Below are 12,529 nucleotides of genomic sequence, written 5' to 3' on the forward strand. Positions count from 1 at the left end.
ATATGAAAAATAAATTCATGTGTATACGTTATATTATTAAGTACTCACTTAAAAAATTGGTGTAAATTATTAACCATATTTACGGTAAATTTACAACTTTAATTTACTGGGTTTAGTATTAAACCAAATTAACTTGTATTAAAATGTAGTCAATTTAGGCAAATTTTGATAGGTATTTATATAAAATCCCTATTTTAATATATTTATTTTATAAAATATCAAATTTTAAACTAAATTTGTAGTTATTTTGGTTTGTAAAAATTATTTTCTATACAAGATATACCTAAATCAACAAAAACTTTAATTAATTTCATATTTTTTAATATTTCATATAATAAGTAATAATAATTATTTAAGAAAAAAGGTGAAAAAATAATTTTATTTATTTCAAAATCTTTATGAATGACAAAAGTGTGAATCACTTTTCAAAGAGTGGTGTACGTGTTTTGTACGTGTCTCTCTTGTCAATTAAAAATTTATTATATCTATATAACTTGTACCAATAAATCAAAAGAGCCTGGAAAGCCATCTCTAAAGGTATCGATACCTGCAAAGAAAGCACTCTTTGCATCATCCAGAAAGGAGACAAAGTCAACTTCTGGGAAGACATTTGGATTCCTAACTTCGGCAGTATTAGGAGCCACATCCAGGGCCCTTTCCAGGAACAACCCCTGAGAACCAAAGTTTCCCAAATCTGGAAAAATGGAACATGGAACTTCTCCACCCTCTCCTTTGACTTACCTCCCTCTATTAAAACCTCCATCATGAACAACTTCTTCCCTATCACCAGTAGTGATAGAGACTACCCCATATGGAAGTTGACTAGTAATGGTGTGTTCTCATGTGCCACTGCTTCTAAACTCCTTTCCAACCATGACAACCAGGCCACTGCGGCAAATTCCTTCGTTTGGAGTTGGAAATTGAAAATTCCTCCTAAAATCAAACATTTTCTTTGGCTAGTCACTCATAATAGACTCCCCTGTTCCAGCACCCTAAGGAATATGGGAATTCCTTTAGTCCAGCAATGCAAGAGCTGCTCACATCCGTACAAAGACATTTCATATGTCTTTTGGTTCTGTCCCATCACTACAAACCTCTAGAATGACCTTCTTTCTCGTTGCAGTCATCCCATCTCTTCTTATTTGTTCATCCAGGTTCTGAATAATTGGGGTACTACGTGGAAATCCTTTCAAAATAAACCTTTTGACGAGCTCATAAACATGGATACTCTCTTGGCTTTCTGCTTATGGCACATCTGGAAAGTAAGAAACGACAATCTATTCAACAATCGCTCAACAATCCTTCCTTTAATCAAGCTTACTCTGAAGCAATTGAACACTTTCATCTAACCAAGTGCTCCACCAGTTACCATAACCATCATGTCTACATAAACATCAAATGGGAACCTCCTTCACCCAATCACTTCAAACTCAACACGGATGAGTCGTGTTTAAACAATACCGGAATAGGGGGTATAGGAGGTGTCATCAGGAACAGGAACGGAGACTGGGTCCTGGGTTTTACTAAAGGTTTTCGATTTTCTACCAACAACCAAATGGAGCTAATAGCCCTCTTTGAAGGCCTGCAAATTGTGGAAGAACAGAAGTTGCTGCCCATTGAAATTAATATTGACTCTATTTAGGTAATTAATATGCTAAAAAATGGTAACCTTCACTATGACCCCATTATTCATTTGTGCAGGTCAGCGTTGAGAAAGATAGGGAACCCACCAGTCCTACATTGCTATAGGGAGCAGAACAGCGTCGCTGATGCATTAGCTAAGCATGGAGCCAACACGACACTTTTTGGACAGATCAACCATCTAACAGTTCCTCCTGTGTATGCCCTTAAACATGTGTGGTCATACACATTAGGAACTACCTTTGTTAGGAAACGAAATCATCAACCTAATGATGATAACGAAATAAGCTTTTGTTATGAACCTGACTGATAGTCAGTTTATATGTTTTGTAATATCATTTGGTGTAGAACTCCTTCTCTAATATAATATATCTCCAACTTACCAAAAAAGAAAAAAAATCAAAAGAGCCTATTGTTAAAAATAATGACCATATGTCAGATCTCATAGTTTATTAATAATTGAAAAAAATTGCATATAATTAAATTTTAAAAGGAAATTCATATAGAATCAAAATGACTAATCAATTTCTTATGACGGAATGTAATGATTCAAAGAATTTGTTCATATTTATAAAAAAGTCAATTTCAAATTATTAATTGTAAATGCATCATTATTAACAAAAATTACACACACAAAAAAAAATCAATTAACAATTATCTATCAAGCATACATGATAATTTATTATTTTAAACTTCAAGAGCATACTACAGTTACAATCACACACAAAAAAATTCTCAATTAACAATTGTCTATAAAATATACATGATATTTTTGTAAACATAAAAAAATATATAGAAAAAATTTCAGACCTTACATCAAATCACAAACAAATTTGTCTCTTCAATCATAGATACCATTAATATTTCAAAAATAAAAAACTTCTCAAAAAGCAATTGTCGATCAAGAATAATGATAGATTATTATTGTAAACTTCAAGAATATACTAAAATTTTAAAAAACTTACCTCAAATAACAAACAAATTCATCTGTTTAATCATAAATACTAATAAGATTTTAATCATCAAGAATATATTACAAAATTTAAAAAGTTACATCAAATCACAAGTAAATTTATCTCTTCAATCATAAGATATATCAAGATTTTACTAAAACACTTCTCAATAAACAATTATATATCTATAAAATTACATGATAATTTATTTGTTGTAAATTTCAAGAATATACTAAAATTTTAGAAAATTGACCTCAAATCACAAGAAAATCTATCTCTTCAATCAAAAAAAAAAAAAACACAATACTCTAAACCAAGAAAAAATTGTCACATGCTATAAAACAGTATGAATATTGCTTAAATTACTCACTTTGATGAGGAACAATCAATTATATGGAGAACAAAAAAAAAAGATATTAATAAAGTTTAAAATTTTTCTAATATAAATACTATTATAGCAAGTTTTTTTTTTCCATACGATGTCCGGTACCCACATTGGAGCCCGACTAATTCGGATTCGCACCGGATAGGACCCCATTTGGGGGGTAGCACTTCCTATCAAGGATTTTTTCATCCTTAGGGCTCGAACCTGAGATCTCTAGTTAAGGGAGGAACAACCAAATCCACTGCACCACATACTTTGGTGGTATTATAGTAAGTTGAAAACTTATTTTGTTATTATTTTTTTCTTTTAAATCTAAGTTAATTAGGTCTCTTCTTTAATATGAATATACTAATAATAGTAAAGAGACATCTCCAAAGTTATTACTCGTGTGAAGGAAAAAAAAGAGTAGATTTCTACTTTTGAAATTAGTGTTAATCTTTATAGTGAGTATAGTTCTAATAAGATATAATTTTTATATAAGGTAAAATTATGATTGATTAAAATTATCTCTTATCATAAATTTTAGGATTTTTAATTTAAGAAAAAATCTTACCATATATGTTAAACTCTTGATCCCATATATTTTAGGAGACAATATTATAAATATAATTAAATAATAATTTAAGAAAATAGTGAAAAGACACTTTTGTCTAAAGAAGAAACTTTTAATGAAGGGCAAAAAGTTCAAATCACTTTTTTAAGGGTTTTCACACTTTTAATATATTATAGATTATAGATACAGATTATAGATTATAGATTATAGATTATAGATTTTATATATATATATATATATATATATATATATATATGAACCACGTAAGCAGGACCCACTGATAAAACCATGTGCCTTATGGACACGTCACCTTGTTGGTTAACGGCAAAAGGCCTCCCACGTCACTTTCCTCTCTCCATCGTGAATCACGTATTGTCACTGTCACTCCTTGACAAAGGACTCGTTTGGTAGGAGAGATAACGGATGATTAATTTTGAGATTAGTTTTACAATGAATTTATCTTATGTATGATTTGAATAAAATATATGAGATGACTCATTTTAAGATTAATTATTCTGAAATTACACTATTATTTTTATTTCTTCTTGAAGGTGGAATAACTAATTCGAAAGTAGTTAATTCTTAGATAACTAGTTTCCCAACCAAACCGCCTTTAAGGGGTTGTTTGGATACAGGATGAAATAGGGATATCCATATGGGATGAACAAATTTTGGAAAACATAACGAAACTGCTAGGAGGAAAAGAATGCAAAAGTGTTATATTAAGATTATAAAACAACTAGGGAATAAACCCGCGCTTTGCGCGGTGATGAAAGATATATTGATGATTAATCTTATAAATAATTATCTTTTCTATTATAATATGTCTGTGATATTATAAAAATTTCAACTTCAATACATGATATATTTTATGACCTAAACTATCACTTAATTCATTTTTCAAGAATATTAACATAAAAAAAAATTGCCTCATTTTTGTAAGTGAAGTTATCGCCGCGTACAGTATACATACATACATACATACATACATCTTTTTACTCATGCAGCATTTACATAGGAGAACGGTAAGTGATTTTAGGAGTTGATAAATCGCTCTTCTCTGAAACGAAATCCTCGACATATTACAAATTTACAATATTATTTTTATAGTTTTGTTAAAATACATAATTGAACAACATTATTACCGTAAGTTATTCAATCTCGACATGCTCATCTCAACTATTAAACTCAAAAGTAAGATATGCATATTCATGAATCAATTTATAAGTCTACAAAGCAAATTTTATTATCTAAGCAACAATAAAAAACATTAGATTTATATTATGGAATGATAAGAAAATTAGATTCGTACTATATATTATTGCATGAGAATTTTTAAAGTTACTCTCTGTTTGTTTATTTGTGTGTTTTGAAGATAATAAACATTAAATTATATTTGTATCCTCTATATCTTTAGCATCTTTCCTCACCGACTATTTAAATTTTCACTAAATGAATTATTAGTAACTACATATACGTCTTTGTTATATTTTATATCAGATCTAGCATGAAAATTTATTAGAATAAGTATTCTCCATCTTCATACTTAATTTTCTCTCTTCATGTTCGTTTTATATTTTTTTTCTTTCTTCTCCAATTATACGTATATTAAATGAGATTTTTTCTTTTTTTAAAAAAAGAGATAATTATAAGAGAATAGAGATATACAACTAACACTTACATTGATCGGTTGGAAGCTATGGAGGTAATGTAGTTAAAATTGGCAACATGAGGTTTGATTTTTTTTTTTTTAATCTCTTATCTTTAATATATATCAATACATATTAATCAAAAATAATTAAGAGGAAGGGGAGAAGTACCGTAACATTTAAAAAATTTAATATTATCTTTAGTTTTAGGCTTTTAATTCTCATTATCATTAGAATGGAAATTATAAAAATGAAGTGTGAGTTATGGAGACTTTTTAATACCTAAAGTAAATTATTGTATTATAATTATATAATAAAATAGAGTAAGAATGCCAAAAATTAAAAAGATAAATATGAATGATGACAATAGGAAGGTGCCAACATTAAATAAAAAATTCTTAAGGACTAACTTCACATCAAACTAAAGGAATAACAACATTATCATTCTGAACCTTAAAAAGAAAATCCAAAAATTATAAATCTAAAAATAAATGTATATAAAGATATATAATTAAAAGAATTACAAACATTGCTTTAGTATATGTATTACCGCTAACAAAAAAATAAAATCAAAGAATTCCAACCTCATACAAATGGGATAGAGATTAAGCCTATTATATATTTTCAAGAAAGAAAATGTCATCAATAATCTCATACAACCAATCACCAAAAACTTACTGTCGCTTTAATTTCGTCTTGTAAAACGCACCCTTCACTTGCATGACAATATTCTTATGTGGATATTTAATGTCAAAAAGATAAAAGATTACAAACATTGCTTTAGTATATGTATTACCGCTAACAAAAAAATAAAATCAAAGAATTCCAACCTCATACAAAATGGGATAGAGATTAGGACTATTATATATTTTCAAAAAAGAAAATGTCATCAAAAATCTCATACAACCAATCACCAAAAACTTACTATCACTTTAATTTCGTTTTGTAAAATACACCCTTCACCTGTATGACAATATTCTTATGTAGATATTGAATGTCAAAAAGATAGAAGATGAATTTTTTTGGGAGATTTAACAAGTTGCCTTATGATGATGTGATAAAGAGATAGAAAGTATACCAAAAAGTTATACATGAATGCATATTAAGACATTCAGTTAAGAATATAATTATAATGGAAGTTAAAAAGTTGATTAATTGAATCTACACATTTTTGGGTTTAATTAAGATAACACAAATAGATAAATAAAGAGAAAAAAATCCAAGGAGAAAAAAGATAAATGTCAATGAAGGCCAAAGAGGGATACCACATCACCTCCTCCATGTTTCTCTTTTATTAATATATATATATATATATATATATATATATATATTGATTGATTGATTTTAGTTCTGCAGCTAATAAATTAATAATTAATAGCTTTATAACATAGACATGGTACTGCAAATAAAACTCTTTTTTATCTTTGGATTTTCGTTAATTCCTTGAAAATGCTAAAAGTGGTACAAACATCTACGTTTAATCTTAATCAACATTTTTTGTACACGTAACATTTTAAAAATTATTTATTACAAAATTGAATTATAAAAATGAATATTTACTTCTTAGCAGAGACTCTAACTATTTCCCCCCCCAAAAAAAAAAAAGACTCTAACTATGAAAAAAGAGGAAAGACTTTCTCCCTATCTCAAGACATGCTAGTGCCTCTTTTTTATTTTTTATTTTTTTGTGTGTGCGTGGGTGTTCTTCAATGGCATACAAAATAATGCTAAAGTATCTGAATTAAAAAAAAAAAAAAAAAAAAAACTAATGCTAAAGTATAAAACTATGAAATTATGATGCCAACAAAAATGGCTAAACTCTTTCTCATAACTAATGCTAAGAAAATAGGGGTAAATGAACATACTCTATGTTGTGTTAGGCTTGCTACTCTTTCTCCATTTCCATTTCATTCAAATTAAATCAAAGAAGATGAAATGAACTAATATTTTTTATTAATGTGAGTTATAAATATATATTAGTCTCTCCGTCCTATTTTAGTAGATCATTTTACTAAAAAATAACATATTAGTTGATCACTTACTAAATTATGATAAAATTAATTTTTTTTCATTTTACCCATACATTAAATGAGAACAATTATAATTCCAATATTCATTCATATGTCCAATGAATATTACTAATATGGATAACAGGTAAAATGATAAAATTCATCATTCAATTTATGATTTTTAATCACCGTATAAAATGAAATGTGTTCAACTAAAATAGGACGGATAGAGTACTAATTAAGAGTAGAAGTTCTAAATATGAAAATGTGTGAGTTAGAGAGATGATTTTCTGAAATAAAATAGTTAAAAAAGTGAATTTTAAAAAAATATATATAAATAAGATTCTAGAGACGTGTCACATCATTCTATTATTGCCTAGCTTTATACAATATAAATTACTCCATATATTAAAATATTTATTTTTGATACAGATCAAGCACAATGTCTTGAATCATGAAAAATATCGACCTGCCTCTCTCTTTGTATATATATGAGTTTGAATGCTAAAGTTGTAAGATGATTTTATTAATCTGTAAAAAAAAGTGATTATACTAAAAAAAAAAAAAATCAATTAAGAAAATGCATTTGATAATGGGACATTTTTTCATTTAACTAGAATTGAACGATGTGCTAATGTCATCTTTTATGAGGATCCTATTTTATAATAAATAAATATTCTATTCATAAACAAAAATCTTACACTACCCCATCAGTAGTGGTTCTCATCCCCCAAAAAGAGGAGATTAAAGAGTGAAATCAAGAATTTATGTTTCGAAAATAAGTTGACAAATAACATATTATTTTTCGTGGCCACATTTGTAATGCATGTAGTATAACTTCAGTCATATAAATTCAACATTCCTTACTTTTACTAATAAAGAAATTAATAAGACATAATTAGAAATAAAACTATAACATTCCAATTCAACTAAAGATCATGTAACGTAATGTAAATTTCAAGAGAAGATAATTGAAGCTTACCTTCGTAAGAGTAAATCTTTGTGTTGATTTTTAGTACACAAAAAGAATCTGCAGTTAAAAAAGGAAAGAGAAAAGAATCAAAATATAAATAACATTATAATTAAGTAATAATGTACGGTAAAATGAAATGAAGGTGAGAATCAAATTTAAATAGAATATGAGAAAGATAAGTCGAGAAGGGAAGAGGAACTACTGCATGTAGAAAGGAAGACGACATCTACCGTCTTCATTTTCATTTATAAGCAAGACACAATTAATAGATACTATTGAAAGCAATAGCATTCATGCTGTCGTCAATTCCATATATTCCTTAAACTATATTAAAGTGGTGTAAGTATTTTTTTGGCTCTTGAAATACTGTAACCGTCTTCATTTTAATTGCTGGTTAGAGAGTTTGTGACTAACAGCCACATCAGCTGCCCCATAGTAGCCATATCAGAATCCACATAACACAAGAGAAAAATGTCAAAAATTTGAGAAAAAAAAGATAAATTTCATTCTTAGCTTTTGAAGCATGCCACATCAGCAACTCCACAATCTTCCTTTATATAGAGAGATTATCACTACTCCTTTGCCATCCATAGTTGGGAGGAACTTTTAAGGATATTATGCTATCTTTAGTTTAATAACTTGTCGAAAAAATTAAATAGTTAATTTCATGTCTTAAAAGGATAAGGATTTGAAATCCCCAAGTTACTTTCTACAACTCAGTTTGGTTTATTGTATCGATTGCTATTTTTTTGTTTGTTTATTTATTACCACCTCACTGAAGCTTAAGGTCATGAGAGATAACAATTTCAACAATTTTTGTTCTGTGTTTAAATGAACTTTTGAGGCTTGTGATGGATAGATCTTCTTTTATTGAGGCTATTCTATGTTAGACTTTTCCTTTTGATATTGATTGTATGTTTAGAATTTCATATATTTTTCATTCATTATTGTAATAGTTGTTCTCATCTTTAAACCTAAATTGTTATACAATAGACAAAATTGTCTTTTACTATTTTAATTAAACTATTATATTATTTTGTCTATAATATTTCAAGTGTACTATTTAAAATTGGGTTTTACATTGAAAGATCATGTACTTAGCTATTTCGTATTCAAAATAAAATTGGATTCTCATTCATGTTCGAAGTTCTTTTTGGACTGGTTTACATGCATGGCTTAGTGTCGATTGAAAAATCTTTTTTTTTTCCATTAAACATTTTCAGAAAGTGTCTCTATTATTGGTAATGGGTGGATGATTTTTACGGTATTTTCAATTAGTGTTTTGAAATTTTCTACTTTTAGTCGAAATTGCGAAAAGAAGCATTGAATTTGAGGTTCAATTCTTCACGGATTAATAGTGTATTTGGTAAAATCTGGTGGTGCATATCTCCTACATTAATTGTGAACGTGATAGAAGTCTACGGTTGAACATTACATATTTTCGGATGAATTTTTTGCCATTATTACTAATATAAACACTATATTATGTTATTAGTTTTGGGTGGCCCGTGCTAAGCCTGAATCCAACGTCAAGATATAAAAACAGTATATAATTTATCAAATAAGTATAATTTGTTTTATATTTTCAACTACATAATTAATTTAATGTTATTCAGGTTAATCATATCTAGTCAATAAATTTTCAGAACTATTAAGAGTTTTGTATTTGACTCATGCTTATAAGCCTTGATTCAAAACTAACATAAAAAGTTAAATTTGTATACTTTTTTATTTTTTCGCTTTTTGTGACATTAAATTATTAAAAGTATAGTTCAAAATTTTCTGCAAACTCCTAAAAAGTAAATCATTGTATAAACGTATTTTCAAGTTAACGAAGAAATTATTTGTATTTTCAAATCGATACGTAATATAAAAGCTGTTTCTATTGAATGTTTTAACAATAGAGCATTTAATATTTCAAATTGAACTTAATTATATGTTAAATTAATTTTTTGAATAGTTGCACTCTTATATGAATCAATATATATTTTGAGATAAAAAATTTTTACAAAATTTATAAAAAAAATTAAATACTTACAACACATATATATTTACCACTAAACAAGAAAAGAAGAGGAGGGAAGAGGTTAGAGATTGAATTTAAATCGCACAAAACATATATCTAATTTTTTTTATTTTATCAAATTATGTGAATACAGTTGAAGTGATATTTAACTAACCAAGGGGTAACATAAAAGAGTAATCAATCAAAATTTTAAAGTTAGAAAGTAATACGTCATTTAATAAAGAGAAAAAACATTTTTTCCCTTCCGAACTTGTCGCCACAACTTACTTTACCACTTAAACTTAACTTCCATTTATTTACCCCCCTTAACATCTTTAAAGTGAATTATTTCACCCTCAAAACTGAATACCACTCTCACGACGGAGAGTGCGTTACACACGCGCCATATCATTGCCAAATCAGTGCCACATCAGTGTCATGTCATTTGCCACGTCAGATTTTTTATTATTTTTTTAATAATCCCACACACTAACTTTATATATATATATATAAAAGAGTATATTTTTTATAAAAAAATATATTTTATATAAATAAAATAGACCCCACCCCCTTCCTTCTTCTTCTTCATAACCCCCATCCCCTTTGTTCCTTCACAGCCCCCACCCCACCCCACCCCAATTCCTTCTACTTCTTCATTAGACAGCAGCCCCCGTCCCCTCCCCTCCCCTTCCTCCTCCTCCTCCTTCTTCTTTATATAAAAGCACCACTTTTTCTATTTATTTCACCTTTACCACAAGTTTTTTCAATAAATTTTTTTCTTCATCAAATGCAAAATTAACTTGAATTAGCTTGAGCAAATTCATCAATGAACTAAATACAAGTACATGATCACAAAAACACATCAATACACAAAATCTCAAATCCAAATTCTTTCACATTAACCAAAACCTAAAATTCTAAAACTCCTAAATTTTCAATTTCTACTCAAAAATGTCTACAGAAATAACATAAACAGTCCAAAATTCGAAAATGGCATAGATGATATTCACATGACATGAAATTCTTGGCCAAGAATCAACTTGTTCATCAATCTTGAACCCTTTTTTATTGTCGAAAAATAAAATTTTGGATTAATCAGGACTTGATAGGAAGGGAATTACAAAGAAATAGGGTGGGGTACGAAGAAGATGAAGAAATGGAGTGTTGGGGATGGGGTGGGGGTGGGGAAGGGGAGTGATGAAGAAGATGAAAATGTCGGCTATGAAGACATTTTTCTTTTAATGTTATATATATATAATAAAAATAGCAATAAAGTGGTCTTTTTAAAAAAAAAAAAAATTCACTCGCTCTTTTTTTTTTTTGCCACGTCAGTTAGAAGAGGGAATTTAATTCATTTGAAAGTTGTTTAGGGGGTAAATAAACGGAAGTTAAGTTTAAGTGCTAAAGTGAGTTGTGATGACAAGTTTAGAGGGGGATGTCTTTTCTCTTTAATAAAGAACACTAACTTTATAAGATTGAAAAATAACTGTGTGAATACTACACATAAACATGTGTACATACATACACATACAAAAACACACACACACATATATATAATGAAAAATTCAATAGTAATTTTTCATATTATGACACATCACCAAGTACAAAGATTCATGTGGCAAGAAGGAAATATTTCATCTTTATCAATCACGTCCTACTTTTTTAGAGGATTAATAAATTCACTAAAATAAATTAAATAAAAATAATTAAATATTGATTTAAGAAATATGTACAAAAAGCAGGGGCAGATCTACAAGGAGCCCAAAATCGATCGAAAATTTATACTGTATGTATAAAATCAGATTTGTTATAAATGTACCACATATAGTGAATGTCTACTTTACCATATATAGTGAACACCTACTTTATCATATATTGTGTATGCCTATTTATGGTAAAGTTACAAACCCCAAAGTTAGTTTTTCCCTATAAATAAGGGGGGTTTTCTTCATGGTAATTCATCCCTCAAGAGAAATAAGAATTATTCTCTATTCTCTCTCTACTCTTCTTCTTTATTCTTTATTAGTTTATAACACGTTATCAGCACGAGACTATACCAAACAAGATGAGATTATAAATCTAAGGTAATTTCAAGGTTAGTAATTCCTTATGTTATTTGTCTTTTGTTACTAATAATATAATTATTGTTGGATTTGACGAAAAATAATTGGTTCGAAACCATTTATGTTTTAAATTTATTCCTCAAGAACAATATTATCAAAAAGGATGATAATACATTGGGTTTAAGTCTCACCAATTTATGCCTAAGACGTCTTTATATGGGTAAGACGTTGGGTTTGAATCTTAATGCACCATATTGATGATATTATGATGGTTAAGGCAAAATAATATGCTTTGAAT

This window comes from Capsicum annuum, chromosome 3, assembly GCF_002878395.1.
Source record: "Capsicum annuum cultivar UCD-10X-F1 chromosome 3, UCD10Xv1.1, whole genome shotgun sequence".
Taxonomy (NCBI): Eukaryota; Viridiplantae; Streptophyta; class Magnoliopsida; order Solanales; family Solanaceae; genus Capsicum; species Capsicum annuum.